General features: G+C 40.4%; 1 pseudogene; it reads left to right on the forward strand.

Annotated features, from left to right (window-relative positions):
• Positions 1-339: 339 nt before the first annotated feature.
• On the forward strand, positions 340-5,576 carry LOC135232481 (NADH-ubiquinone oxidoreductase chain 5-like; annotated as a pseudogene).
• Positions 5,577-7,400: the final 1,824 nt, after the last annotated feature.

Below are 7,400 nucleotides of genomic sequence, written 5' to 3' on the forward strand. Positions count from 1 at the left end.
ATTCAAGCCTCGAGTTGCAATAGTGAAGGATTCTGTGGGGAAAATACTAAATGATGCAGGAAGCATCAAAAAAACACAGGAAGCGTCAAAAGAAGATGGAAGGAATACAGAGTCATTATACCAAAAAGAATTAGTCAACATTCAACCATTTCAAGAGGTAGCATATGATCAGAAACCGATGGTACTGAGTGAAGAAGTCCAAGTTGCACTGAAGGCATTAGCAAAAAACAAGGCTCCAGGAATTGATGGAATATCAATTGAGATGTTCAACAAATGGAGGCAGCACTGGAAGTGCTCATTCATCTATGCCAAGAAATTTCAAAGAGAGCTATCGGGCCAATGAACTGGAAGAGATCCATATTTATGTCTATTCCCAAGAAAGGTGATCCAACTGAATGTGGAAATTAACATTAAAACCACATGCAAGCAAAATTTTGCTGAAGATCATTCAAAAGTGGCTGCAGCATTATAGTGACAGGGAACTGCCAGAAATTCAGGCAGGATTCAGAAGAGGACGTGGAACCAGGGATATCATTGCTGATGTCAGATGGATCCTGGCTGAAAGCAGAGAATACCAGAAGGATGTTTATCTGTGTTTTATGGACTGTACAAATGCATTTGACTGTGTGGATCATAACAAATTAAGGATAACACTGAGAAGAATGGGACTTCCAGAACACTTAATTGTGCTCATGAGGATCCTGTACATAGATCAAGAGGCAATTGTTCGGACACAGCAAGGGGATATTGTGTGGTTTAAAGTCAGGAAAGGTATGCATCAGGGTTGCATACGTTCACTTTACCTATTCAATCTGTATGCTGATCAAATAATCCAAGAATCTGGGCTATATGAAAAAGCATGAGGCATCAAGTTTGGAGGAAGACTCATTAACAACCTGCATTATGCAGATGACACAACCTTGCTTGCTGAAAGTAAAGAGGACTTGAAGCACTTACTGTTGTTGTTGTTGTTAGGTGCCTTTGAGTCAGTTCCGACTCATAACGACCCTATGCACAGCAGAACAAAACACTGCCCGGTCCTGCGCCATCCTTACAATCTTTGTTATGCTTGAGCTCGTTGTTGCAGCCACTGTGTCAATCCACCTCGTTGAGGGTCTTCCTCTTTTCTGCTGACCCTGTACTCTGCCAAGCATGATGTCCTTCTCCAGGGACTGATCCCTCCTGACAACATGTCCAAAGTATGTAAGATGCAGTCTCACCATTCTTGCTTCTAAGGAGCATTCTGGCCGCACTTCTTCCAAGACAGATTTGTTCGTTCTTTTGGCAGTCCATAGTATATTAAATATTCTTTGCCAACACCGCGATTCAAAGGCATCAACTCTTCTTTGGTCTTCCTTATTCATTGTCCAGCTTTCACATGCGTATGATCCGATTGAAAATACCATGGCTTGGGTCAGGCGCACCTTGGTCTTCAGGGTGACGTCTTTGCTCTTCAACACTTTGAAGAGGCCCTTTGCAGCAGATTTGCCCAATGCAATGTGTCTTTTGATTTCTTGACTGCTGCTTCCATGGCTGTTGATTGTGGGATCCAAGTAAAATGAAATCCTTGACAACTTCAATCTTTTCTCCATTTATCATGATGTTGCTCATTGGTCCAGTTGTGAGGATTTTTGTTTTCTTTATGGTGAGGTGTAATCCATACTGAAGGCGGTAGTCTTTGATCTTCATTAGTAAGTGCTTCAAGTCCTCTTCACTTTCAGCAAGCAAGGTTGTGTCATCTGCATAACGCAGGTTGTTAATGAGTCTTCCGCCAATCCTGATGCCCCGTTCTTCTTCATATAGTCCAGTTTCTTGGATTATTTGTTCAGCATACAGATTAAATAGGTATGGTGAAAGAATACAACCCTGACGCACACCTTTCCTGACTTTAAACCAATCAGTATCACCTTGTTCTGTCCGAACAACTGCCTCTTGATCTATATAAAGGATCCTCATGAGCACAATTAAGTGTTCTGGAATTCCCATTCTTCTCAGTGTTATCCATAGTTTGTTATGATCCACACAGTCGAATGCCTTTGCATAGTCAATAAAACACAGATAAATATCCTTCTGGTATTCTCTGCTTTCAGCCAGGATCCATCTGACATCAGCAATGATATCCCCGGTTCTACATCCTCTTCTGAAACAAGCCTGAATTTCTGGCAGTTCCCTGTCAAAATACTGCTGCAGCTGTTTTTGAATGATCTTCAGCAAAATTTTCCTTGCATGTGATATTAATGATATTGTTCTATAATTTCCACATTCGGTTGGATCACCTTTCTTGGGAATAGGCATAAATATGGATCTCTTCCAGTCAGTTGGCCACGAAGCTGTCTTCCATATTTCTTGGCATAGAGGACTGAGCACCTCCAGCGTTGCATCTGTTTGTTGAAACATCTCACTTGATATTCCATCAATTCCTGGAGCCTTGTTTTTTGCTGCCTTCAGAGCAGCTTGGACTTCTTCCTTCAGTACCATCGGTTCCTGATCATATGCTACTTCTTGAAATGGTTGAATATCGACTAATTCTTTTTGGTATGATGACTCTATGTATTACTTCCATCTTCTTTTGATGCTTCCTGCATCATTTAATATTTTCCCCATAGAATCCTTCAGTTTTGCAACTCGAGGCTTGAATTTTTTCTTCAGTTCTTTCAACTTGAGAAACACCAAGCATGTTCTTCCCTTTTGGTTTTCCATCTCCAGCTCTTTGCACATGTCATTATAATACTTTACTTTCTGGTCAGTTCTTTTACTTCATCAATTCTTCCTTTTGCTTTAGCTGCTTGATGCTCAAGAGCAAGTTTCAGAGTTTCCTCTGACATCCATTTTGGTCTTTTCTTTCTTTCCTGTCTTTTCAATGACCTCTTGCTTTCTTCATGGATGTTGTCCTTGATGTTATTCCACAACTCGTCTGGTCTTCAGTCACTAGTGTTCATTGTGGTAAATCTATTCCTCAGATGGTCTCTAAATTCAAGTGGGATATACTCAAGGTCATATTTTGGCTCTCGTGGACTTGCTCTGATTTTCTTCAGTTTCAGCTTGAACTTGCATATGAGCAATTGACGGTCTGTTCCACAGTCGGCCCCTGGCCTTGTTCTGACTGATGATATCGAGCTTTTCCATCGTCTCTTTCCACAGATGTAGTCAATTTGATTTCTGTGTGTTCCATCTGGCAAGGTCCCTGTGTATAGTCACCGTATATGTTGGTGAAAAAAGGTATTTGCGATGAAGAAGTCGTTGGTCTTGCAAAATTCTATCATTCGATCTCTGGCATTGTTTCTAACACCAAGGCCGTATTTTGCAACTACTGATCCTTCTTCTTTGCTTCCAGCTTTCACATTCCAATTGCCAGTGTTTATCAATGTATCCTGATTGCATGTTTGATCAATTTCAGACTGTAGCAGCTGATAAAAATCTTCTACTTCTTCATCTTTGGCCCTAGCGGTTGGTGTGTAAATTAGAATAATAGTCGTATTAACTGGTCTTCCTTGTAGGCGTATGGATATTATCCGATCACTGACAGCATTGTACTTCAGGATAGATCTTGAAACTTTTTTTTGACGATGAATGCAACGCCATACCTCTTCAAGTTGTCATTCCCAGCATAGTAGACTATATGATTGAGTATTCACTCTTATCCGCTTTTACCCACTAATAGAAAACAACTCCACTATTCAAACTTTAACACTATGTCTAGGGGCCATCACCACTCTATTTACGGCTACCTGTGCTCTCACACAAAATGATATCAAAAAAATTATTGCACTCTCCACTTCCAGCCAACTAGGCCTAATAATGGTAACTATTGGAATTAATCAGCCACATCTAGCCTTCATTCACATATGCACACACGCATTCTTCAAAGCAATACTATTCCTATCCTCTGGTTCTATCATTCACAACCTAAACAACGAACAAGACATCCGCAAAATAGGGGGACTCTACAAAACAATGCCCATTACATCAATAGCTGTCATTATTGGCAGTTTAGCACTCACCAGTATGCCATTCCTAACAGGGTTCTACTCAAAAGACCCAATCATTGAAGCTGCTAACATATCCCACAGTAACGCCTGAGCACTATTAATTACCCTCATTGCCGTATCCATAACGGCAAGTTATAGCACCCGAATCATTTTCTTTGCTCTCCTTGGACAACCACGATACTCTACACTAACCCAAATTAATGAAAACAACCCATACCTCGTTAATCCCATTAAACGACTAATGCTAGGCAGTATTTTCATGGGCTTTCTCATCTCAATAAATACTATCCCACATACAACACCCCAAATAACCATACCTCCACATTTAAAACTTACAGCCCTAGCAGTTACTCTACTAGGATTTACAGTAGCAACAGAACTTAACAACATAACACGCAACTTGACATTTAAACAACCATCACGTATGCACAAATTCTCAAGCACGTTAGGGTATTACCCAACTACCATCCATCGGATTCTACCCCATCTAGGCCTTACTATAAGCCAAAACCTAGCAACAACTATCATAGACTTAATTTGACTAGAAAAAATAATTCCCAAAAACCTAATAACTATACAAAAAACAGCCGCCAGCCTGGTGTCTAACCAAAAAGGCCTAATAAAACCCTATTTCCTATCATTCCTCCTATCAATTACACTAGGCTTACTAATTGCCCTATAACGCTTTCGAGTAACCTCAATAATGATAAAAATACTAACAAACAACATTCACCCAGCCATGGCCAAAAATCAAAACCCATAACTATATAAAGACGCTCCTCTAGAATAATCCTCACGTACACACTCAACAACCCCTTCGCCAAAAACTATAAAACCTTCCAAACCACCAAAATAAAAACCCACTAACTCATACTCACCACTAAATAACCACATAATCATAAAAATCTCCATTAACAAACCTACTAAAAATGCGCTCAAAACTACATTTGATCCCCAAGTCTCAGGATACTCTTCAGTAGCCATGGCGGTAGTATAACCAAAAACTACCATCATCCCACCCAAATATACTAAAAATACAACCAACCCTAAGAAGGACCCCCCAGAACTTATAATAATTCCACATCCCAAGCCTCCACTTACAACTAAACTCATTCCCCCATAAACAGGAGAAGGCTTGGATGAAAAACCAATAAAACCTACTACATAAAAAAATAAATAAAGCACACTCATAATAAAAACAATATACATCATTATTTCCACATGGACTCCTACCATGACTAACGATCTGAAAAACCATCGTTGTATTTCAACCACAGAAATAACCAATTAATGACTCACATCCGAAAATCTCACCCTCTATTTAAAATTATCAATAAATCTTTTATTGATCTACCCACCCCATCCAATATCTCAGCATGATGAAATTTCGGCTCACTACTAGGAGAATGCCTGATTACCCAAATCCTAACAGGATTATTCCTAGCCATACACTACATACCCGACACAATAACCGCATTTTCATCTATATCCCAAATCTGCCGAGACGTCAACTATGGCTGAATTATTCGACAACTACACTCAAACGGAGCATCCATCTTCTTTCTCTGCCTGTATACACACATTGGGCGAAACATCTACTATGGATCTTACCTATACTCAGAAACCTGAAACACTGGCATTATGCTACTACTAATTACTATAGCTACTGCTTTCATAGGATATGTCCTTCCGTGAGGACAAATATCATTTTGAGGAGCAACCGTAATTACTAACCTCTTCTCAGCAATCCCTTACATCGGCACAGACCTAGCAGAGTGAATCTGAGGGGGCTTTTCGGTAGGCAAGGCAACTCTAAATCGATTTTTCGCTCTTCACTTTATCCTTCCATTTGCCACAGTTGCACTAGCAGGAGTGCACCTAACCTTCCTTCATGAAACAGGCTCAAATAACCCACTAGGCCTCACCTCAGACGCAGATAAAATCCCCTTTCACCCATACTATACTATCAAAGATTTCTTGGGACTACTTATCCTAATCCTACTTCTTCTACTCTTAGCCCTACTGTCTCCAGACACACTAGGAGACCCTGATAACTATATGCCAGCCGACCCACTAAATACTCCCCCACACACCAAACCAGAGTGATACTTTCTCTTTGCTTACGCCATCCTACGATCTATCCCAAACAAACTAGGAGGCGTCTTAGCCCTACTCCTATCAATCCTAATCCTAGGATTAATACCACTACTCCACACATCCAAACATCGAAGTATGATACTCCGACCTCTCAGCCAAATCCTATTCTGAGCTCTAACAATAGACCTACTAATACTTACATGAATTGGCAGCCAACCAGTAGAACATCCTTACATCGCTATCGGTCAAATGGCCTCAATCCTATACTTCTCTATTATTCTAGTCTTCCTACCAATTGCAGGAATAATCGAAAACTACCTCATTAAATAACCCCTATAGTATAAGACATTACAATGGTCTTGTAAACCATAAATGAAAACCATTTTCTAAGGGTATTCAGGGAAGAGGCCCACTTACCTCGCTATCAATACCCAAAACTGAAATTCTTCTTAAACTATTCCCTGCAAGCAAGCCAACCCGCTATGTACCTCGTGCATTAAATGCTCGTCCTCATACATAATGATATATAATACTAACTCTGTTTAATCTTACATAGACCATACTATGTATAATCGTACATCACATTATCTACCCCATGCTTATAAGCAAGTACTGTTTAGTCAATGTGCCAAGTCATTTCATGTAGATTCCCAGGTCATGTTCTAACTCATGGATATTATTCACCTACGATAAACCATAGTCTTACATAGCACATTAAAGCTCTTGATCGTACATAGCACATCACTGAGAAATCTCTAGTCACCATGCGTATCACCTCCAATGGTTGTATCTCGACTACCTACCTCCGAGAAACCATCAACCCTCCCATCTTCGTGTCCCTCTTCTCGCTCCGGGCCCATCAATTGTGGGGGTAGAAACTGGATCTATATCTGGCATCTGGTTCTTTCTTCAGGACCATCTCACCTAAAATCGCCCATTCTTTCCTCTTAAATAAGACATCTCGATGGATTAATGACTAATCAGCCCATGATCATAACATAACTGTGGTGTCATGCATTTGGTATCTTTTTAATTTGGGGGATGCTGTGATTCAGCTATGGCCGTCTGAGGCCCTAACACAGTCAAGCAACTTGTAGCTGAGCTTAAATTGAGTATTAAGATCTGGCACGGTAATATATGGGGTACTATTCAGTCAATGCTCGGAGGACATAAAATTTTTTAAACCTAAATTCCCAGCGTACGCGCGTACGCATACGCACAGGCACACGCACACGCATACGCATAACCACTATGTAACTATCTACTACAAACCCCCCTTACCCCCCTTAGTTACTCTTAACTCAATTTCTATAG

The sequence above is a fragment of the Loxodonta africana genome, chromosome 10, assembly GCF_030014295.1.
Source record: "Loxodonta africana isolate mLoxAfr1 chromosome 10, mLoxAfr1.hap2, whole genome shotgun sequence".
Lineage (NCBI taxonomy): Eukaryota > Metazoa > Chordata > Mammalia > Proboscidea > Elephantidae > Loxodonta > Loxodonta africana.